This window comes from Hermetia illucens, chromosome 3, assembly GCF_905115235.1.
Source record: "Hermetia illucens chromosome 3, iHerIll2.2.curated.20191125, whole genome shotgun sequence".
NCBI lineage: Eukaryota > Metazoa > Arthropoda > Insecta > Diptera > Stratiomyidae > Hermetia > Hermetia illucens.
The window spans coordinates 97,561,201-97,586,856 of record NC_051851.1 but is presented as its reverse complement, the minus strand read 5'-3'; the positions used below and the strand labels follow the sequence as shown (position 1 = coordinate 97,586,856).

The window sequence follows — 25,656 nt, the reverse complement described above, 5'->3', positions numbered from 1 at the left end:
ATGAAAAGTGGATCCATTACGATAACCCCAAGCGTCGGGCAACGTGGGGATACCCCGGCCATGCCTCATCATCGACGGCCAAAGCGAATATTCATGGTGAGAAGATCATGCTGTGTATATGGTGGGACCAGCTGGGTGTGGTATACTATGAGCTGCTAAAACCGAACGAAACGGTCACGGGCAACCTCTACCGACGTCAAATGATGCGTTTGAGCCGCGAACTCAAGAAAAAACGGCCGCAATACCAGCAAAGGCATGATAAAGTTATTTTGCAACATGACAACGCTCGCCCACATGTTGCACAGCCCGTTAAAACATATCTAGAAACGTTGAAATGGGAAGTCCAACCCCACCCGCCGTACTCCCCAGACATTGCTCCTTCTGATTACTATTTGTTCCGTATCTATGAATTGCCGGAAAGATGGAAGAAAGTTGTGGCTAGCGATGGGCAGTACTTTGAACAATGAATGTATAACCAATTTTTCACAATAAAGCTTCAAATTTAACAAAAAAACCGACAGAACTTATTTGTAGGCTCTATACATTGACGTTATTTGTAACTTAAACCGATATAACCGACTGACATCACGGGCACCAAGCATTAGACGAAGGACTACACAAACATGAATGAAGATATCCGAATTTTTAACAACCCAAGATCAATTTAAACTTCAAATCCTTGAAAATTCCGACTTCCAATTACTACAGCCTATATCGATTTTAAAATCATTGATATTATAAAATTGTTGAAATCTCAATATCAATGATGTTAAGTATTTTCGCGATTGTAAAGAGCCTTAAAATGAAAAGGGATCCGGAAACTTTGAACAAAAGCGTTAAATGCTATGCTGTACCCGGTAAAACAATAGGAAATTGTTTCCGTCATCAGGATGGCGTTACGCGAGGAATTTGTAAATGGAGGTCATTTTCTTTTCCTTCAATGAATCCCAGGTAACTGAGGAAGGAAAGCCAGGCATTCAATTTTTCCTAGGTACATTCTAACAAAAATCGCAAAGCCTTAATAAGTTCGTTGCCATTAAGATAACATCATGACATCTGATTTTATTATACTTCCGGTGAGCATATTTTGGTGGCCAAGGTAAATTCAATCAATGATATAGAACTATTGGGAAATTTCAAGGAGAAATTCAAAATCATTTCAAAAAGTGTGGAAAATCAGAAATAATTCACAAACCCGAATCTTGGTGTTAAAACGTTCTGTGATATTTTCTATGGGAAACGTTGGGGTCGGACCCGTGATATCTTTCAAATTAATTTTATTTTTTGAGTTACTGTCTTAACTATTGTTAACTGCTAGCGAGAGTGTTAATTAGCCATTAGCCATCTGTATATTAATCCGTTGACTTTTATTCTACGATAACTTATAAGATAATATATAATAATTTACGTAAAAAACAAGTCGGAATACCGGAAGCTCGAGCTTCGGGAATAAACGTTCTGTGTTCACCTTATGTGAAAAAATTCCACGCACATTTTTCCATCCATATATAGCCACAAATCTAACATATTTTTTCATATTTTTTCAAACTACAAGCATAGGTACATATTACAGACATAGATATTATCCTCACCCTTAATAAACAGACTGCCTATTACCGAATATTGTACATATCTAAATTGATCGCACCCATACTTTATAATATTTCCGATTTACTTCGTGCACAAAAGTATACATATGTACATATATAGTACTTATATTGAACACTGCTGGTTTAATGTACAAACATATCTATGCGAATTGGGCAAATTTCATTAGCACGTATATATACACATATACCCACATATGTCTGTCTGGATTGATATTGATACATAAATGATTAAAAAACTGAAACCAAATGCTTCTTTGCGACCCCCATTCATATGAGCTCAATTTGTTGTGCTATTGATACGTTGCAGAATGCACGAAATCGACAAAAAATGCAAAAGTTGAACCCTCTATAACTTTGCAAATAATAGTTGAAGTTCCTTCAAACTTAACCAAATTGTGCCTTATGTTATACCCTACACCAATTTACTTCTAGGATGAACCTAAGGGGGTTTCCTAAATTCCTGAAATATCGAAATACAATATTTATTAACTTTATTTGTGCTGATATCGGAACGGGATGCGATTTTTAAGGTTTTGTGTGAAACAAAACCTTATTAGAATCGAGACGGTGTCTGTCTGTTCGTCTGTCCGTCTGTCTGTCTGTCTGTCTGTCTGTCTGTCACACCTGATTTATTCGGAAACGGCTAGACCGATTGTCACGAAAATTGGTGAGAGTATGTAATCTGGTGTTCCCTTTACATTCAGTAAGTGGCGCCATCTTGTGTTGAGTTTAAGGGGGGGCCCCCATACATGTGAATGGAGGGTGCAAAATTTTTTTTCACAGAATGTAGCCATGTGGGGTATGAAATGAAAGGTCTCAATTAGTACTTTTCGAAACTGGTCCAATATTTGATATTGGGTGCAACATAGGGGAGTGAGGGTTGAAAATATGACCCCCAAAAAGTGTAACAGGTCTCGTTTTCAGAACCTATCCAACCGAAAAATCTGAAAAAAATCACAGTAGTGCATCTCTACGAAATCTAGGCCTCAAAATATATCCGGTTGCGATATTTGCACAAAAAAAGTTAATAATAGTATATTTCCACATTTTAGAAATTTACCCGGCACCCCCCTTATGTTCATTCCCAGAGTACAAAATTTGGCATGCGTTTAACGAAGAACATAATGCACAGTTTGGTCAAGTTTGAAGAAAATCCAACTATTATTAACAAAGTTATAGGGGGTGAAACTTCACAATTTTTCGTGAATTTCGTGCACTCTATAACCTGCATGACGTCATCATCACATATCAATTCGTCAATACCACAACGAAATGAGTTATTATGAATTGGGTGGAAAAGGATTATTTTGTTTCAGTTTTTTAGTCATTTGTCAACCAGACATATGTGTATGTGGTATATAATATATGCGTGCTAATGAACTATGCGGGTAGTGTCTAATTCAAATAGATATAAGAAGTAAATCCGAAATATCGGTACGATCAATTTATATACGTGCATATATGTGTACAGTATTCGGAAGTAGGCAGTTTGTTTGTTTAGGGTGAGCGTAATATCTATGGCTGTAATATGTACGTATGTCTCGTTGTTTGGAAAAATATGAAAGATTATGTTGGATTTTTAGCTATATACGGATAGAAAAATGTGCGTTGAAATTTCTTACATAAGATGAACACAAAACCTTTATACCCGAAGCGCGAGCTTCCGGTATTCCCACTTGTTTTCAGATTATTCGGTTGGATAGGTTCTAAGAACGAGACCTACTTCACTTTTTGGCGCACGCATTTTATGCCCTCACTCCTCTATCTTTCACCCAGTATCATAAACGATATCATTTTCAAAAAGTCTAATTATACCCTTTCCCTTTCCCCCACACATGAACATATTTGGTGAAAAAAAAATTACACTCCCCTCAAACTCAACATAAAATGACACCTTCTTACCAGATTTTGTGACAATTGGCTTAGCCGGTTTCGAGTGAATCGGTTGTGACAGACAGGCATACAGACATTGAATCGATTTTAATAAGGTTTTATTTTACACAAAACCTTAAAAACGCAAATTTGACCGACTATAATTATCATATAGTAGAAGCAGGTTATATACTGGGGAGCTGCGCGCCGGAAGATACTGCAAAGCGGCTTTGGACCATAGTTCCTAAATTGCCAGGTTGGGAAGGAACAGAATTGTCAACAAGTGCTGGGGATGATGTATCATGTGCACACATGGTGACAGTTTTCCTCTCGAAAGTCGCAACAATAAAGACCGAAGATCTCATGGATCTCTCAATCGCTCATAACGAGGATCTCCATGCGTGATTATGGAAAGGAGGAAGGCACGATCGGGGTAGATGACCGATCCCTGGAGGCAATCAAATGTCGGAGTTGCCATATCACCTATCGATTGGCAACATCCGGTATGTTACACGTGGGCAGGGAAAGCCGAGGAAAGACACCTTGAAGGAGACACCGGGTGAAAAACATACCGAGATCCCCGAAGAAGACTCGAAAGCCATAGAAGCGGAAAGGACTGGATCAGCCACGAAAGTAGAGCTGCTGCCCAGTGAAGGGCAGAAGCTGGACCACGTAGACCTAGGACTTCCCGTGCTCAGAGTGGACAGCGACGCGTAGAAAAGCGACATGTCGTCGGAGAAACAATAACAGAGCGAATGACCAGCACTAAGATAACACAAGGGCAAGCTTCAATGAGAACATTGGAATAGTGTTGGCTCAAGAGCCCTGGGTGTACCGAGGGCAGATTCGTGGTCTGCAAGGAGGAACCATGCAGGCAATTTTGATCCCTCTTGTGAAAAACCAAGAGTTTGAATAATCCTTACACGTAATTTAAAATATATATGTCTTTCAGAGTTGGACCTTGTGGCTATCCAACTCTCACTGGAAGCCGGGAGGAGCCCTCGAGGGGCAGTTGTGGCATCGGGATATTTCCTAGGAGACGAGAGCCGCATTCCACCAGAATAAGTCGCTAAACTGGTGAAGTACTGTGAAAAGAGGGCGTTACCACTTCTCCTCGGCTGCGATGCCAACGTCCATCACGCTGGGGAAGCATCGACACGAATCGAAGAGGTGAGTGCCTTCTTAAATTTATTTTTAGCAATAAGCTAGAAGCCCTGTACACCTCGGTGAGAGAGGGAAATGTGATTTCCGACAGAGTGGGCATATTGGAGCGATGGGTTGAGTATTTTGATAAACTTCTTAAAATATCGGCGAGTTGGAGGTCCCGCCACCTAAGACGACGGACAAATGCTGCCACCGCCAAGCATGGAAGAAACAGTCCGTGCAATCCACCGCCGAATTGGTTAAATATGGAGGCGACCAATTACACCAAGTGGTTCACCAACTGATGCTCAAAGTATGGGACAGCGAGCCAATGTCTGACGACTGACAACGAGGCATTATCTGTCTCATACATAAACAAGTCGGAACACCGGAGGCTGGCGCTTCGGGTATAAAGGTTTTGTGTTCATCTTATGTAAGAAACTTCAACGCACATTTTACTATTCGTATATAGCTACAAATCCAACATATTCCTTCATTCATTCTCTTCCAAACTAGATATACGTACATATTACAACAATAGATATTATCCTCGCAACAAACAAACAAACCGCCTATTTCCGAATACTGTACATATATATTCACGTATATAAATTGATCGTATCCATATTTCCGATTTACTCCACGTACAAAAGCATACATATGTACACATATAGTACGTATATTAGATTCGACTGGTTTAATGTACAAATATATCTACCTTAATTAGACACTACCCGTAAACTTCATTAGCACGCTTATACTATATATTATACCTACATACACACATATCTGGTTGGAGTAATTGATATTCATATACAAATGACTGAAAAACTGAAACAAAATAATTCTTTCCGACCCCATTCATAAGAACTCATTCCGGTGTGGTATTGATGAATTGATATGTGGTGATGACGTCATATAGGTTGAAGAGTGCACGAAACTCACAAAAAAATGACAAAGTTTGACCCCCTATAACTTTGTTAATAATAATTGGATTTTCTTCAAACTTGACCAACTTGTGCAGTATACCTATACCAAATTCTATGCTTCTGGGGTGAACATAACGGGGGTTACCGGATAAATTTCTAAAATGTGAAAATATACTATTATTAACTTTATTTGTGCAGATATCGGAACTGGATATATTTTGAGGTCTAGATTTCGTAGAGATGCACTACTGTGATTTTTTTCAGATTTTTCGGTTGGATAGGTTCTGAGAACGAGACCTGTTACACTTTTTGATGATCATATTTTGAGCCCTCACTCTCCTATGCTTCACCCAATATCAAATATGGAACTAGTTTCGAAAAGTACTAATTGAGCCCTTTGGCCACATTCTGTAAACAATTTTACAGCCTCCTTTCACATGTATGGGGAGGCCCCCCTTAAACTTAACGCAAAATGGTGCCAGTTGCTGCATGTAAAGGGAACGACAGATCACATACTCTTACCAATTTTCGTAACAATCGGTCCAGCCGAATAAATCGGGTGTGACAGACAGACAGACAGACAGACAGAGATCGACTCGGTTTTATTTCGCATAAAACCTTAAAAAGGGGATAGCACTCACCACGGGATGTACCATGGTGGAACAGGAACCTGGCCAGAATGAGAACAACCCGGCAAAACAAACCGCAAACTGGCCGAGGTACAACAAGTCGGGAAACCGGAAGCTGGGCGCTTCAGGTATGAAGGGTTTTGTTTGCTTCTTCTGTGAAATATTCTTCTCTTCACTGAAATATACTCAGTGTAGAACTATCCCATTTGTACGTAGCCCGTTAAGAATATGCATTTAGCATATCAAATTTAGTACTTCGTTAAAGACAACTTTGAACTACTGTAACTTTGTTACGAATAGTATGATTTTGATCAAACTTGGAGATGATATGCTTCATATTATATTTTATACTACTACCCACTTTTATAACTCTGAGATAAACTTAAGGGGGTTTTACTCAATTTTCCCAAACATATGGTAATATACTAGATATTATTAACTTTATTTGAATAGATATCGATATGGAGCGTATTTTGAGGCCTGGGTACCGCATAGAGGTAGCTTCATAATTTTTTTCAGATTTTTCGGTTGGGTAATTTCTGAGAATAGCTCCGTTAAAGAAATCATCACTTTGCACCCCTCCCACTCCCCGCCTTTTTAACAAATCTCAAAACTAAGACCGGCTTCGAAAAGTAATAATCAAGACCTTTCATTTGATGCCCCACATGACTATATTTGGTGAAAGAAATTTTTACACCTCCCTTTTACATGTATGGGGACCCTCCCTAAATCTCAACGTAGGAGGATATTACTCACTGCATGTCTGGAGGTCCGTAGTTCCCACCTTCTCACCAAATTTCGTGTCAATCGGTATAGCTGTTTCTGAGAAAAGTACCTGTGACAGACAGACAGACAGACGGAAAGACAGAGAGACATTGAACCGATTTTAATTAAAAAGGAAAGGAGAACTGGAAACTAGCAACGGAGTATGCTCAGAAGCTAGGCTAAGGTGGGCAGTGGGAACTTTGAAACCTATATATACCAAGGGCTTGGAGACGGGCAAGTGTGGTCTTCATTCCGAAATCGGGTAAAAAGGATCCTTTTCACTTTCAGACCAATTTGCCTAACATCATTCTTATTCAAAACCGTAGAGAAGGTCAAAGATAACTATATTAGAATTAACGTTCTAAAGTGTAATCCCCTACATCAGTGTCAACACACTTACCGGGCAGGACGGTCAACTGAATCTGCTTTGTATTAGCTGACGGATGTACGACGGGATGAGATAAAAATAAAAGAAATAGCACTATATGCGTTTTTTGGACATCGAAGAAGCATTCGGTAACATATCGCACACAGCGATACGAGATGCCCTGAGCCGAAAGGGAGTGGGAAGCAGCCTAGCTTTCTGGATGGGCAAAATGCTAGAGAGTAGGAAAATAGAAGTAACGATAGGAACAAATACCATTACCATGAATACTACTCAAGGTTGTCCACAGGGCGAGTGCTATCGCCGCTTATGTGGAGTATGGTAGTGGACGAACTCCTGGACGTGCTAACAAATACTAGAATACAGGTCCAAGGTTACGCGGACGACATTATTTTAATCTGTAGAGGCAAATATGAGGACATCCTATGTAATAGAATCCAAACTAGACTAAAGGTTACTAGTGCCTGATGCCGGAAGGTGTGATTGCCGATCAATCCAGCCAAAACCAGCATAGAACCATTCGCTAGGAAACGTAAGTTTGATCACCTGAGAGCCATAAGGTTACATGACATGGAGGTCAAACGAGAAACAGGGGTCAAATATTTGGGAATTACACTAGACTAAAAATTACTCTGGAATTCGCAAGTCGGAAAGCTACGAGGGCTCTGATGACTAAGTCTGCAGCCCGAAGATACTACTTTGGATATACACTGCAAAAGTAAGGCCAATGATTACCTACGGGGCGGTAATGTGGACAAAAAGAGGTGAACTCAGCACACAAGCCAGAAAGTTACGCAAACTCCAAAGACTGGCTTGCGTGGGTATCGGTGGGGCACACTAGCATATTCCAGGCGCAAATATACGCCACAGACACATGTGCCTCCTTTAATCTCCAAAGGAACAAAGGAACTACAGGGGGCAGAACATTGCTATTCTCACCGAGAGTCAAGCAGCGATCAAAGCACTTAGGTGAGGGATATGAATCGGAGCGCACAAAGGATTGATTAAACTTCACCAAAAAGAACCTCAATCATAGTGGGAATTCTCTCTGGTCACTGTCGGCTAAACTATCAGCCAGGGAAGTTGTGAATTGTAAAAACCTTGTATTTGTGGAGTGTTGCCCACCAACGAAAATTTTCGATATTATGGAGAAGAACGCTTTCTGTGAGCAATTACACGTCGTTCGGGAGAGACTTCTTGGAGATGACATTGTGACAGTGATGAATGAAATAAATATCAAGGTGGGTCTGACAACGCCTTGCTCGGACATGTAATGGATAGGCATGATCTTGGGGACCGTGCTCGTCACTGGCGGCACACTTTTTGAGAGCAGGTCAGACCATATCACAATAAGCAGTAAATTGAGGAGCTTTTCTTATAAATGTGCGTAACTAAAAAATGTGCTGGCTTCGAAAGGGGTCATCATCTGATCGCTACTTACCCTCACTTGTCAAACGGGAACGATTTTGCTACCACATCACGAAAGAGCTTGCAAACGGTCGTAAGCCTTACAGTACTCGCCCTCCGACAATTGGAGGGGTATTTACATGTTTTCTTTTGTCGCCAATATACTAGCTAAAATCTCGTCACAAGGAATGTCTCGTAAGAGTGATCGGTGTCGCATTATTGATACAAGACAAAAAGCAAACACCATGTCATTATAAACTTTCGATCTTTCTCTACCAGGATCATCCTTCAGCGGCTTACCGTATTTTAGAACGAATCCACCAAACCAGGCGCTGACGTCAACACTTTACCTGCGTGTGACCATCTGAGTCGGCAAATTTATCGAACGATATCTGCAACAGCAATTTATCGCTTGTTGCATAAGCAGTTTTCGTGAAGAAATACCATCAAGTGACCTACATTCAAGTTAGTTTTAAGTTGCAAAATTGGCGTTAAGTATCCTAATATATAGAAAACCTTGCAGTATCATTTTAACTTAAACCATAATAGGTTTTGCTCTTCTGAAAACCCGCCTGATTCCCATGTTCCCGGAAAATTGGCTCCGGTTTAATGACGATTTGTTATATCGATTCGATAATATGGAAGTAATCTGGCGGGAAATTGCCAACAATCCTGTATGTTGTCTGTCTTTCTGTTCCTATTAAAACTGGGCTACTTTCATCCGTCTGTCTGTCACACTGGGCCTGGATAGACCAGGGCGTGGGATTTTTACCCATTTAAACCTCCCTCGACTCGACCCTTCCGGTGGAATCACCACGGGTATTTTTCCAGCAGTATTCTCGGAGTCCATCGTCAGTGTAATTAGAGAGCCTGCATGCTTTCAAGTCGCTATCGAACAATAGCAGCAAGATAAGTAGGGTCACCAATCGTCACGAAGGACTTTCGCATAAAACTCCAGTTGGCCAAATTAAATACATTCCTCCCGCCCAGGATCATCACCGCGCAATATTTGTAGTCAGTCCAGTCATTAAAGCTGAAAATCGAGCGCGACCTCAGAATTCTTTCAGCCACAATATATTGACATAAAATTTGTGGTGGGATTAGAGGTTGGCATAAGAAACAAAAGTTATATAGCGCCAATGTGCGTATCCCCCCGCGGGGATGGAAACTTTTTTTTTCGCTATAACCACAAAAATTGAAACAAGTTGGGAAACCGGAAGCTTGACGCTTCAGATATAAAAGGTTTTGTGTTTCCCTATGTGAGGAGCATAACGTAGTTCTCCATTGGCTTATAGCATTGACCCGAGATATTTAACTCGCTCAGTTCTGGGCAGGTTACCACCATTGCCAGAACTCAGCGATATAAATATCTGGAGGGGCAGATTACTGCCATTGAAAGAACTGAGCGAGTTAAATATCTCGAGTCAATGCTACCAGCCAATGGAGAACTGCGTAATGAAATGTTTCAAGCATTAACGCCACCTGGATGAAGTGACATTCCCCAACTGGTGTTCTTTGTGATCGATGTATCAGCGCACGTCCCAAATCTAAAATTTACTGCAATGTCGTCTGTCTGCCGCTCTCTATAGTTTGAATGTTGACTATAAAGGACAATGAACGGCGTCTTGCGGTAATGGGGACGAAAATGTTGCATTGCACTGGTGGCGTGACACGTTTTGATCACGTCTGAAATGAGAATACCCGCGATCGATATGGGTTTGCACCGATCGTGGAAAAACTGCAAGAGAGGCGTTTTCGATGATGTGGTCACGTAATTCACGCTAACGAGTATTCAACAACCAGTATTGGTGAGAACATCGAAGTCAATGGTAAGCAAACAAAAAGCCGGCCAAAACAATGGTCGCATGATACACTGGATGGGGATTTGAAGGTCTCGCGATTACATCCTGATCAGGCATTTGTTAAAATAAAATGACGAAACCGATCACGACGAGCCGACCCCGCTTGTGAACTGAAGGCTGAAGAAAAAGAAGAAGATGTGAGGAGCGATGAGCCTGACAGTTCCGTGTCACATAGTTAAAAATTCTATTGGCATCTATTTTTTAGAAAGTAATTTAAATAAATCATTTGATGGAAAGCCCTATATTGAAATAGTCAACCTCATACGCCTCACACTCTGAGTTTAATATTATTAGCAAATGCCAAACATTTAACCAAAATCAAATATAAACAAGTCGGAATACCGGAAGCTCGTGCTTCGGGTATAAAGGTTTTGTGTTCATCTTATCTAAGAAATTTCAACGCACATTTTTCTAGCCCTATACAGCTACAAAACTACGAGACATACGTACATATTACAGCCGTAGATGTTACGCTCACCCTAAACAAACAAACTGTCTATTTTCGAATACTGTACACATATAGACACGTATATAAATTGATCGTACCCATATTTCTGATTTCTTATATTTATCTGAATTAGGCTCTACCCGCAAAGTTCATTAGCACTCATATACTATATACCTACATACACACATGTCTCGTTGGAATAATTGATATTTATATACAAATGATTAAAGAACTAAAACAAAATAATTCTTTTCCACCCAATTCATACGAACTTACTTCGCTGTGGTATTGACGAATTGATATGTGATGATGACGTCATGCAGGTTGTAGAGTGCACGAAATTCACAAAAAATGGTAAAGTTTTACCCCCTATAACTTTGTTAATAATAGTAGGATTTTCTTCAAACTTGACCAAATTGTGTATTATGTTCTTCGTTATATGCATGCCTGTACTTCTGGGATGAACATAAGGGGGGTGCCGGGTAAATTTCTAAAATGTGGAAATATACTATTATTAACTTTATTTGTGCAGATATCGGAACCGGATATATTTTGAGGCCTAGATTTCGTAGAAATGCACTACTGAGATTTTTTTCAGATTTTTCGGTTGGATAGGTTCTGAGAACGAGACCTGTTACACTTTTTGGGGGTCATATTTTGAGCCCTCACTCCCCTATGTTCCACCCAATATCAAATATTGAACCAGTTTCAAAAAGTACTAATTGAGACCTTTCATTTGATACCCCACATGGCCACATTTTATGAAAAAAAATTTTGCACTCTCCTTTTACATGTATGGCGAGCCCCCCCTTAAACTTAACGCGAAATGGCGTCAGTTGCTGCATGTAAAGGGAACGGCAGATCACATACTCCTACTAATTTTCGTGACAATCGGTTCAGCCGTTTCCGAATAAATCGGCTGTGACAGACAGACAGACAGACAGACAGACAGACGGACAGACAGACAGACAGACAGACAGACAGACAGACAGACAGACGGACAGACAGACATCGAATCGATTCTAATAAGGTTTTGTTTCACATAAAACCTTAAAAAGGGGCTAGGGAGAATTAGATTCTTCTTGAATGGAATTTTAATATTTCACTCGAATTTCAATTATTCTCGTTAATTATGACGTCAGCGTCTTATTTGTATTGCTCAGGATGTTGTTAATTAGCACGAAATTGATAAGTTTGAACTGCTTTCCCAATAATAGTTGGATTTTCATGAAACTTGGTATGTGTATGCACGACGGTGTCCTCTATGTCGGTGCAAAATTTAGTACACTTAGGAGTAACTTAAGGGGAGTTTTTTAGTCAATTTCTAAAAGTTGATAATATACTATTAGTAAATTTTTTGAGCAGATACCGGAATAGGACATCTCTCAAAGATTAGATTTCACATAAGTGTTTTACATTAACGCAACCTGGATGAAGTGGCGTTCCACAACTGGTGTCGTTTGTGATCGACGTATCAACGAACGTCTCAAATCTAAAATTTACCGCAATGTTGTCCGTCCAGTCGCTCTCTATAGTTCTGAGTGTTGGCCGACCATAAAAGACAATGAACGGCGTCTCGCGGTAATGGAGACGAAGATGCTACGTTGGACTAGTGGCGTCACACGTTTAGATCACATCCGAAATGAGGATATCCGCGATCGTTATGGGGTTGCACCGATCGTGGAAAAGTTGCGAGAGAGGCGTATTCGATGGTATGGTCACGCAATTCGTGCAAACGAGAATTCACTTGCAAAGATTGGTCTGAACATCGAAGTCGATGGTAAACGACCAAAAGGCAGACCTAAGCAACGGTGGCTTGATACGCTGGATGGGGATCTGAAAGCCTCGAGATTGCACTCAGATCAGGCATTCGATAGAGCCAAATGGCGAAGCCGATCACGACGAGCCGACCCCGCTTGTGAACGGGACAAAGGCTGAAGAAAGAGAAGAAGAAAAGATAAGTGTTTTACATAAAATCTTAAAAAGTGCTGCAGATAAGTAGATTCTTCATAAATGCGACTTTCACGCAAATGTCAATTATTCCGGGTAATGGAAAGCGGTAAATTCGCGCGAAATTGAACTGCTATAACTTTGGCGTTAATTGCCAGATTTCTACGAAACTTTGCATGTATATACGAAATATTGCTGCTATGCTGATACAAAATTCGGAAGTCCTAGGATGAATCTAAGGGGGATTTTTCAGTAAATTTCTAAAAAGTAGTAATATACTATGAGTAAGTTTATTTGAGCAAATATCGGAATGGGACATATTTTGAGGCCTAGATTTCATTTAAGCGCACCACCCTGATTTTTTTCGGATTTTTGGGATGGGTAGTTTCCGAAAATGAGTCTTGTCTCTCTTTAAGTGCGCACTTTTTGACTCGTTACTCACGAACTTTGCAATTCACGCCAAAATTTATGTCAGTTTTGGAAAGCACTAATCGATACCTTTCATTTGATATCCTACACGACTATATCCGATGAAAAAAATTTTTGTATCCCCCTTTGCATGTATGGGGAGCCCCATTTAAACTCCACCTAAATTTATGCCACTCACTGTATGCGTGGGATTTCATAGTTCCCATCTGTCCACCGAATTTCGTTCGGATCGGTTTAGCCGTTTTGGAGAAAAATGCGTGTGACAGACAGACAGACAGACAGACATTGAATCGATTTTAACAAGGTTTTGTTTTACACAAAACCTTAAAAACGGTCAATTCTAAGCAAAACATGTCTGATGAAACCGTATCGTACAAGCAGTAGTTTTCGAGTTCAACGGAAAAATGCATGTTTTTAAACGGTTTTTTTTTGCAAATAACTCGAAAGCAGAAACAAAGCATATTTAATAACAAAAAGAATGAACGTTATTTAATTTCTTGTAGATGCAATTTGGACTGAGTATTGGCTAAACAAAAAATCAATACTTTCAATACTTTAGTGAAAATTCAACAATGTTTTTTTTACAGCTCTCGAAAAGGCCTTTGAAATAAATAATCACCGAGGTATGATTAACTACTTGAATTATATAAAAATCAATGAAAACAAAGCCTTCCTCATAAACATTGAAATTAAGCCGAGTTCCCAATAATTTCTGAAAATTTGACGAATTTAAAGTACGTGGTTAAAAAGAGGTGATTAACCCAAAAAATATTGTAGTTTAAAAATAAACACATTTGTTTGTATACATTTCAGAAAATAAACAAGACGAAGAACCGGAAGCTGGACGCTTCAGAGATAAAAGATTTTTTGTGTTTCTTTTATAAAAACATTTGAGTGGACCTTTGCTCCATTTGTACCAAATAATATATGCATATTCTAGGTGAGAATATCCACTTTCGCTTGATACTGACATTCAATCATGAATTTGAACAAAACGATGGCTTTGTCCTATTATCACTTTGTTAGTAGTAGTGCGATTTTCACCAAACTTGGTAAAATCATGCTCTCCGTTATGGCCTACGTTCATCGTGGCCTACGTGATGAACTTAAGGGGGTTTTGCAGTCAAGTACTGAAAATTATAGGAATATTCTATTTTATTATCATTTGAACAGATATCGATATGGAGGGTATTTCGGACCCTAGGCACCATATAGTACCAACCTCTTGGTTTTTTTTTCAGATTTTCCGGTTGGGTAGTTTCCGAGAATGTGTTCGTGAAAGAAATGATCACTTTCGAGCCCCCGTATACAAACCTTTCAAGTGGTCAGTGGGTCAAAGGGTAGTATAGGTCCCAGGGCGAAACGGGGATTGGTATACATAATGGAGCATAAAACCTGGGAAATGCCTACTAAACCAACACTAACAGCTCTACTACCAAACCCTATCTCCACCTCCTCGTGGTGACCGCTGGGAGCTCTTTCTTAACGAAAAACTGCAGACGGAGTAGGATGAAGGCGAGTCTCCCGCGCCTAAAAACGAGACAAATTATACCAACTGGTCTTCCAGGTTGAGGGTTGGGTAGGGCTGGCAACCCCACACGGAAAACAACGAAGCCATAGCAGGAGCCTCGGACTGGACGGATTAAATAACGACGAACCCAGCAACAACATTGCAATAACGATTTGCGCATTTTCTCATGGAATGTGCGCTCCTTGTACAGAGATGAAGCTGCTGAGCAGCTAGCCGGTACCCTGTCGAAATATCGGGCTGATATAACAACGTTACAAGAGATGCGTTGGACAGGAACCGGTTTCCTGGAGAAGAGTCAATAGTGACCATCCAGTAACCCATGTGCTCGGAGTAGGTTTCTTAGTCAGCCAAAAAATGAAACCTGCTGTTATCGGCTTTCAAAACATAAGCGAACGGCTATGCACTCTGCGTTTGCGAGGCAAGTTCAGAAATATAAGCCTCATAAACGTTCACGCCCCTACAGAGGAGACTACAGAGTCGGAGAAGGATACTTTCTACGAGGCAGTAGAATGAACCCTCGAAGCCTGTCCCAGATATGATATTGAAATCACACTTGGGGATTTTAACAGCCAAGTAGGGAAGGAGCCCGTATTCAGGCGATACGTTGGCTCCCATAGCTTACAGGAAAAAACAAATGATAACGGACTGTGGATTATTCAATTAGCAGGGTCACATGAAACGGTTGTTGGAAGTACCTGGTTTTCGCGGAAAGCGGCCCACAAACATACATGGGACTTTCCAAACGGGACCACTTTCAACCAAATTGACCATGTATTGACCGAACGCCGTCACCTCTCACCCCAGCCGCAAGTTTTATCATCGAGTCAGCAGGATGAAGCCTTTTACACCTCGATAGCCATCCTGCCGAGACAAAGAAGCAAATCTGATTTCCGACGGAATGGGCATATTGGAGCGATGAGTTGAGTACTTTGATGGGCTATTGAATAACCAGAACATTACCTACATTACCTTACATAACCAGAAGGTCCCGCCAACTGAAGACGACGGACAAATACTGTGACCACCAAGTATAGGAGAAACAGTCCGTGCAACTCATCGGATAAAAAAATCATAAGTCGTCAGGAGCCGGTGGAAGTACAACCGAATTGGTAAAATATGGAGGCGACCAGTTACACCAAGCGATTCATCAACTTGTGCTCAAGGTATTATCAGTCTCATGCATAAAAAGGGAGATATCGTACAGTGCAGCAATTATAGAGGTATCACGTTGCGGAGTACTATCTATAAGATATTCTCCGGTATCTTGCTAGGCGGGATGGCCCCATACGCCATGGGCCCATACCAAAGAGACTTCACTCCAGGCAAATCAGTGACAGATCAGATTTTCTCTGTGCGGCAAGTGGTGGAAAAACTGTTGGACATATTCCGACAACAGTTACACCATCCATTCATCGACTTTAAAGCCGCCTATGATAGCACAGCCAGGGTAAAACTGTACACGGCCATGAGAGAATTCGGTATCCCGACGAAATTAATAAGAGTGACTAGGCTGACCCTGACCAATGTTCGAGGCCAGATAAAAGCAACAGGATTACTCTCAAGACCATTCGACATCAACACCCAGTCTACGGGGGGATACCCTATCATGCGTCCCCTTTAACCAGGCCCTCGAGAAAGTGATCCGTAATGCTGAGATAAATGCAAGAGATTCGATCCTCTTTAAATCCACCCAACTACTGGCCTATGCTGACGATATCCACATCATGGGAAGAACCACCCGAAACGTACAAACTCCGTTCATTCAGATCGAGCAGGCGGCGCGAGATCTTGGGCTGCACATCAATGAAGGCAAGACAAAGTATATGGTGGCAATGTCAGCACCGAAAATCAACCAACCAACAACATCAAACCGCACTGGTCAAACAGGAAGAATAAAGATAGGAGAATACAACTTTGAGACCGTTGATAATTTCTCCTATCTAGGGTCGAAAATCACAACCGATAACAGCTACGATGATGAAATCCACGCACGGTTGTTGTCAGCCAACAGAGCGTATTTCAGCTTGCAAAAACTATTCTGCTCGAAACGTCTCACCATATGGTCAAAGCTCTTACTGTACAAAACAATGATCTTGCCAATCCTCATGTATTCCTCGGAGACTTGGGTTCTTAGCAAGAAGAATTGCTAACTCCTAGCCACGTTCGAGAGAGGAATCCTCCGAAGAATTTTTGACCCCCTACATGAGGATGAACGATTCCGTAGCCTACATAACGACGAAATCTATGAGCGATACCATGACCGTTCGGTTGTGGATAAAATCAGGCTCAATAGGTTACGGTGGGCGGGTCACTTAATCCGTACGGATGAGGATGATCCAGCCCGGAAACTCTATAAGGGCAATATCTATAGTAGAAAGAGAAGACGAGGCAGACCCTGCCTAAGATGGAGCGATGGCGTAGGCCCGGACGCCAGTCAGCTTTTAGGGATATCGAATTGGTGGACCTCGGCGCAAAACCGGGATGTCTGGACTTCCATATTAAGGCAGGCGTAGACCGAATACCGGTTGTTGCGTCGTTGATTATGATGTATATCTACCTTTCATTTGATATAGCATATATGGTGAAAAAAAAATGTACGCTCTCCTTTCGCATGTGTGCCACCTTTCCGCCAAAATGTCGTGTCAATCGCTTTAACTGTTTCCGAAAAAAATACGTGTGACGGACAGACAAAAAAGGAACTGGGGATGTCGTCAGTGGATAAATTTCAGGAAAAAAGTACGCAACGTAATCTGCAGAGGTGAAACAGTGAAACGGAGTTATCTGATCGCCATTTGATGGGCCCTTCCCTTTAGCGCATTCTGCACTACTATTTTTTATTGTAATTATCCAATAGGATTTTTTCGTATGTATGTACACAGTGTAATAATATTATGAACGTAAAACTTTTTAATTTCTTTTCTCCAAAAGAGAAAATAGTGTAAACGTCCTTCACTTAGAGTTTATTATCTGCGTAGAATAAAAGTTTATATCTGCATCGCGCTGCACCCGGCGTCCTCTCTCTCCGGTGGTCAGCACGTGCCAGGCCGCGCCTGTGTCGGCGAAGTTGTTCTAACCGTCGACAATGCAGCCGATGGTTCTTGACTCCGATGTGCCACCACATCACTTTGCTCTCAGCTGAAACCGGGTGGGTTTAGCAGAGAAACCGGACAATGGGGTTACCGGACAATCCTGACGCTTTGCGGAACATCCCCCGATTTGGCGAAGAGAGGAGGAGACCCATTTGGGTTCACCCCGAACGTCGAGCTTGAAGGAGTGCTGCCGTCGCTCCAGAAATTAAAAGGGACCCTCACATGGTGCGTCCAGCGGCTTTCGAGGAAAGTCCACCCTAATGAGGACCTGCGAGCATGTCTCGAGTTCCCTCGGGGTCCCTACTTAGGACGCCGTATGTCAGTAAGGTGGAGTTGGCCGCAGTTTCAAAACCGCGTTCTGAGCAGACGCAGCATGCTGGAGTCGCTAAACCGTGCTCTGATATCCAGCACAGCAGCAGCTCCTCTCAATAAGCTGCGTAAAGGGCGAGGAGGACGGAAGGGAAGGACTGCGACCACGACGGATCGTCGCGAGCCATTAAGGCAGCCTTTAGTGTCCGGTGCTTACGTTCCAGCATCCTATTGGAGTGCGAAAATCCAGGAGCTTGCCCAACTCCGAGAAAAGAGTAGACGCATAATGCTTTCCCTGGTCCGTGATGATTACGGCTGGTATACCAGAGTGCGGAATCCATTCTGGACCGATGGCCTCGACACATGATTGTGCCGTAATATCAGTTAGAGGGCAGGCCACCGCGTAAACCTGTCGATGATTGTGAGGCAATACTTTTATCCGTGAGAGTCTCGCAAAGAGCCAATAATCTCGAGGCGAATGGTGTAGAAGCGCTTGATAGACCGAGATAATACGCCTACTTCCTTTTTTACGGGCTTGTTAATCTTACACTTCTGGCACGCGATGCACTGTCTGGCCCAAGTATTTTCCAATTGTTCACAAAGTTGAAACTGTAAACCTCCGTTGAAAGTAAAGGTATCCCAATAAATACAAAAGAAAAGTATAAATATTTTCTTAGTAATATAGAGTATCAAAAGAAAGATCTCGATTAGTACCCCAAAACAGATTACCATTTTGACATCAGTTGCAAGTTGGGGAAGAGGGTGGATGGAGTCGTTAAAAGTATGTCACTTAAATGAAGGAGTAATATTCAGACCTTCCGCCCGCGCTATCTGGCATCTCGATGTAGTACCCACCATATCGATATTTGGTCAAATAAAATGGATAATAGTATATTTCATATTTAGGAAACTTAATTCAAGGGGTATTAGCCCCTTGAATTCATCACACAGCTTTACAACCTATTGTTTTAGATGGTCGCAGTGCCAAAGTTATAAAAAATTCATAATACTACGAATATCTAATGATTGAAAAGGACGACCTTGTGTTCCTTGACATCATTGTTATCATTCTACCATTGTTTTTCGTCGTTTGCGAATTGGCAATCATTTGGAACATTTCATTTCAGATATCCTTAAATTCTTTTATCAGTTGGTACTTCTGCTCTCAAACTAATATTTGCTTTCTTCTTAAGAACCTGAAGATTCAATAACGGCAGCTGTTCGAAACCCATTCTCTTATAAAAAATATATCATTTATGACAAATTATTCGCTTAGAAAACAAAAGCATATCTTAGATTTAAGCAAATATCAACACCCACATTGCATAGTATCATTCCCAAGCAGCTCAAAGTGAAATATGATACTTCATCAATTTCCACCTTTATTACATTGAGATATTCCCACATAAGATACTCGGATAAAGCAGACGTACGCCGAGGATAAATTTCCCGCATAAAAGACTCACAAACCGGTGACACTCAAAAAGCAAACAACAATACACCACTTAACTGCTGGCATCACTCTTAATATATCAATGCGACGATTGTCATTCACAACTTGATAGAGCCCAGCGAATCTCCCCAATGTTTCATTTACTGACTTCCCTTTGCCTTGCAGGTGATAAATGAGGCTAGGTCTAAAGGCAGCAGCAGCAACAACGTAATCGAGCATCTAAAACTTGTACTTGTACCATTAGAAGTTTACAAAGAAAATCTAGCAGTTCAGATATCTGACACAAAAGCCATATATGTGTCATGCCGAGTCCTAGCGGGGGAGAAGGAGGAAGCAAAAAGTTACTTTGTATGCTGAACAAATGTAGTAGCAGAACGAAAATAGCTTTCCATATGCGAGGAGACAATCCATGGTATTTACACACACTAAGCGCATTTTACAAAGCAGGGAAGGCGAGAAGGAGAGTGTGCTCGTAAGAGGAATGTGGCTAGAGAATTCCAGCCCCTACTGCTTTGTAAATGCAGCCTCCCCTTAATTCCGTCGGAGGTATTACAGAAGTTGTGTTTATTTTAGGCAACTTTTCCAACGTGACTAGGATCCATGAAGCACCAATGTGTCCTGAATGAGCCAACTATTACGGCAGGACATTGAATTCAGATATTGCCTTGATTGAGCATCCCTAAGTGCCTACTTAAGTACAATCTGGTAACTTGAGGAAGTTTAGATACTTTGGGCGTCCCTACTTATTCATCTTTTCCTGAGTAATGGATTTTTTTGTATAAATGTAACTGAAGCAAATAAAGCAATTCAAGGATGAACCTTCCGTATACTTTCTTCTTCAATAGTTGCTAACTATTTACACGGGAACAGAATACAATTGAATGATTGACTGGGTGCTCCGCCGTAACTCCCATTTCGCTAAACATATTCAGACAGGTTACTAAATTTATTGGGATTGGCAGAAAAAACATGCCGAGAAAATCTAAACAATAGGTCGTCCAAAAAACACGGCTACATGTTTCTAAGGTTTTGTATGTTTCGATTAAATGTCTGTCATTCTGTCTACCTACCCCACCCAATTCACGTGCAGACCACTGAACCTATTTTCTCGCAATTTCATGAAAACATGTCGTCTGTGAAGCCCTTTATATGCATTGAATGGCTTGATTTTGTGTTAAATATGGGGCGGGGATTTGCGGCCGCCAATACAAGTGAAAGGAGGCTGTAGATTTTTTTATCAGCTTATATGATCATGTGTTGTGTTAAATGAAGGGGATCAATTAGTATTCTTCAAAACTAACTTTAAATATCTGGTGGAAATTAAGGGAAGTAGGATTGAAAGTGAATATACTATAAGCAGAACAGGCTCGCTCTCAGAACCTACCAGCCTGAAAATCCCTAAAAAACGGATCAAATCGCATTGCCACCTCTCAGGGTTTCCATAATGTCATTCAAGAAGTCGAACTATTTGATAACTGGCTGATGAAGCTCACCATTATCTCACCAGGATGCCTTCCGGCAATTTTTCGATCCATAAACCTGCAATGTACCTGTTAATGACTATATCATCATTGCAGTCAACCTTAATGGTCATATGTGTGAAAAGGCAGACAGCACCAGCTGCCATATGGCAACCATGATCTTGTACTTGTGAATATAAGGTTCATCAAATGATTGTCTCATCTTCAAATACTTTTTGGTAGGAACATTAAAGCGCAAATCGACTTCTTCTTTTTATTTGCCCTTTGTCCCGTTCGCGATCGGGGTCGACTCACCGTGATTGGTCGCACCTGGATACAGTTGCAAGGCTTTCAAACTGGTCTTTTACCATTGACTTCGATGTTTAGACTAATCTTGTCAAATGAATAGCAAACCATCGAAGACGCCTCTCTCGTAATTTTTCCCCGATCGGTACAACCGCATATCGACCGCGAATATGCTCATTTTGGATGTGCTCAAGGCGGGTTACGTCACTAGTTCAACACAACATCTTCGTCTCCACTACCGCAAGACGCTGTTCATTATTTTTTATAGTCGCCCAACAGTCAGGACCACAGAGGGCGGCACTGCGGACGACATTGCGGTAAATTTTAGATTTGATACGCTGGTGGATACGTCAATTACAAAGGACACCAGTTGTGGAACGTCAGTTCATCAAGGTTGTCCTAATACATAAAACAATTTCATAACGCAGTCCTCCATTGGTTGATACTATTGACCCGAGATATTTAAATCACTCAGTTCTGGGCAGGTGGCTAAATAAATCGACTATATTTTCATAAAGCACATTCTACCACTGACTACAAGGTTAAGATAAAACCGGGTGGGGAACGCGCTGGCCCGAAAGCCAACCAACCAACAATTTTCGGCCCCCTACATGAGGATGGACGATTCCGTAGCCTACATAACGACGAAATCTATTAGCGATACCATGACCGTTCGGTTGTGGATAAAATCCGGCTCAATAGGTTACGGTGGGCGGGTCGCTTAATCTGTATGGATGAGGATGATCCAGCCCGGAAAGTCTATAAGGGCAATATCTATAGTAGAAAAAGAAGACGAGGCAGACCTTGCCTAAGATGGAGCGATGGCGTAGGCCAGGACGCCAGTCAGCTTTTGGGGATATCGAATTGGTGGACCTCTGCGCAAAACCGGGATGCCTGGAGTTCCTTATTAAGGCAAGCTTAGACCGGATACCGGTTGTTGCGCCGTTGATAATAATGATGATTGCGTGAGAGGAAGAAAAAAATAATCTTACTTACACGATTACCAACCATTACGAATGTGGAAGTATCGTGGAAACAAGTTAATGACACGGATATGGTCTATACAACCCTCGAGGTGACCACCCTATGTAAATAGTTCATCAATTGAGGTATATGGCTTTGGAATGACGATGTTCAAATGAAGGTCCGTGAAAAGAAACGCCTCTACATTAAGTTTCTCGATAATAAAATGTTGGCCAATAGGAAAATTTACAAGAGTGCCAACTGAGAAGCAAAAAAAGCAACCGCTATCACCCGAGCGGTCTATTACAAAGATCTTTGCGATAAACTGCCAGTCGGGGTAGCAAGAAAAATCTGTACCAATTTGTCAAAAGCCGACACGAACACAGAGGACATCGCATAATTCTGTTGCGAGAATATTTCGAACATATTTCAACGGAAGGATTTGTTCATCCATCATCTCCACAAGTATTACCGACATCTGGAACAAATCTACCTGTCAGCGCCGCTTAGTCGAGGAGGGCAATCAGACCCGAATTCACGAGGGGCTTATCTAAAGTGATTCTTTCCACAAACTTTCACTGAATGTGACCTGGTATCATACCAACGGAATGACTATCTGAGAGCATATATTCTTGGAGAATTCCTGAAGGATATACTCTCGACCCGGTTATTTGCGGTTGGCCCCCTTCTGACAGTTTCATGGAGGTTGTGTTGGTGTCCATATCGCGGGCAGAGCTTCTCGTGGGCTCAAGTGTGGAGTTGCACTGTACAAATCGGGCGCTGTACCCCTTAGTTGTGGCAGACGTGTTAGATAGGCTTCGCATCCACTTGTATGAATGCTGAACCTGCACTCAGTACAAACCAGTACCGCTGTCCCAGTCACGGCCTGGCTCTAATTTTACACCGTGGGATGATGCCTACACGGCAGGTGCTCACGTTAAACGCTGCATGATCTTTATGTCAAGGCCACTCGACTCATTTGCTATGCTCTGCGACAACACTTAGTGCCAGAAGAGCTCTTACGCTGGTTTAAATTACTCTACCACGATCCGAAGAGTAAAGTTCAAAGCGGATGTATCAAAATCGCTTTGTGTTTTTGTCGGTGTTTATCAGGGAAACGCCCTCACCACTCCTCTTTGTCCTTGTTATGGGCACTATTACACGGGACATTCTACGTTCAAAGGGCTATACAATGATTTATCTAGATAGCGTTTTCCTAACGTCTAATAGCAAAAATTATCTGGCGCAATTTGTTCAAAAATGGAATGATCGCCTCATGCAACACGGACTCAGATTGAATCTAACTAACACAGACACAGACATATCAATGTTATCAGCCAATGAGGAACTGCGTTCTGAAATTGCTTCACGCATTGGGGCAAATTGCATGAAGTGGTGTTCCACAACTGGTATTGTTTGTAATCGACGTATCAACGAATGTCTCAAATCTAAAATTTACCGCAATGTCATCCTCCCTGTCGTCCTCTGTAGTGTTGAAGGTTAGGAAACTATAAAAGACAATGACCGGCGTCTCGCGGTAATGGAGACGAAGATGTTACGTTGGACTAGCGACGTGACACGCCAAAATGAGGGTATCCGAGATAGACATGGGGTTACACCTAACGTAGATTACGAGAAATGTGTTTTCGATGGTATGGTCACGTGATTCACCCGAAAGCACTTCACGTAATTACGAGAATTCACTTGTGAAGATTGGTGTGAACATCGAAGTCGATGGGAAACCGCCAAAACGCCGGCCGAAACAACGGTGGCCTGATACGCGATTTAAAAGCCTTGCATTCAGGCCTTGCCTTTGACAAAACAAAACGACGTGACTGACCACGACGAACCGACCCCGCTTGTGAACGGGGCAGAGACTAAAATAAAAGGAAGAAGGTGGTGGATCTCTAGGGAGCACTTCTCTCACCTTCTCGGCACTGTGATATTCTACTTTGGTTAACCAACGGGAAGTAAGCATGAATTCGATATTGGACTGATGCGTATCGCATTTGCCAGGCGCTGCCCAACTACCAGTACAAACTAGAAGTGGAGGAGGATTTTCCAAAGGTAGATTTCTGATGCCATCTTGCTCGGATATGTAACGAGAAAAAACGGAGACCGCATCGCGAAGGAACATGTGGCTGGCTGTAAATCTTCCGGTGGTCTGACCAGGAACATTTACGATCGACTTGTCACCCGCGAGCAGTCTAGTAGTTGTAAGGAGCATTTCACCACGGCTCTCAATCATATAACATCTGAGGAAACTCCACCTTTCGTGGATGAAATAGGCAGTCATCGTAACATGTGGATAAGGGTTGCTCCTCCAATCAAAACTGCACCTATCTCGACCATCAATATACAATTTAAGGCAAGAACAATTGGTTTCGCAGTTCCCCAGCCGAACTACTTCTTGTAGCTCCTGCACTCCTTACAGAGATACTTCTTCCACTCATCCGAACATCCTTGGAATCCGAGATCTTTCTCGATGAATGGAAGAAGAGGATGATAGTGAAGATTGTGAAAAAGGACGCTCGACTCATTACTACTTTTTTCATGCAAATTAATGCAGCAGCGGACAAGAATGCAGCTGAAGTTTCCGCGTTAAGTCTGCTAATGGCAAAATTTGCGGACCTATGTCTAGCAGGCGATATCTTTTAATGAGCAGCACCGTCTGTTTTGCTCTACGGCTCGGAGGTATGGGTTAATGCTCCTGGCAAAGAGCTATACCGTACGCGTCTTGTTCAAGGACAGACAGAGGGAACTTTGCGTAACATCTGCCTATCGTCTCTGAACCGTCCGTGACAGTGATCGTGGGAGTGATTCCTGTTGCGAATCTTGCTCAAGAGCGTAAAGTTATGTACCAACGCAGGGGAAAAGACTCAAGGAAGGTGGTTGCTCGAGAAGAACGGCAACGTAACTAAATAGCTGGCAAGTCTCTTGACAAAGCGAGACAAAAGGCAGGTGGACTACGCGGCGACCGAGTCGAGTTTTCCTTGTGAAATTGAATTCGGCAACAATTTTAAACACAGGGGAGCTCTCTCCAGACAGCAGGCAAATACTGATGACCGCTGACAGCTAGGGCTATGTTGCGCGGTATGTTTGAGTTCTTCTTGATT

The 25,656-nt window shown here is 41.8% G+C and overlaps 1 protein-coding gene across 2 annotated transcripts in view; it reads right to left on the bottom strand.

Moving 5' to 3' along the window:
- LOC119651153 overlaps positions 1-25,656 on the bottom strand; it is a 414,598-nt gene that overhangs the window by 327,014 nt on the left and 61,928 nt on the right. The gene's annotated exons all lie outside the window — the stretch shown is intronic.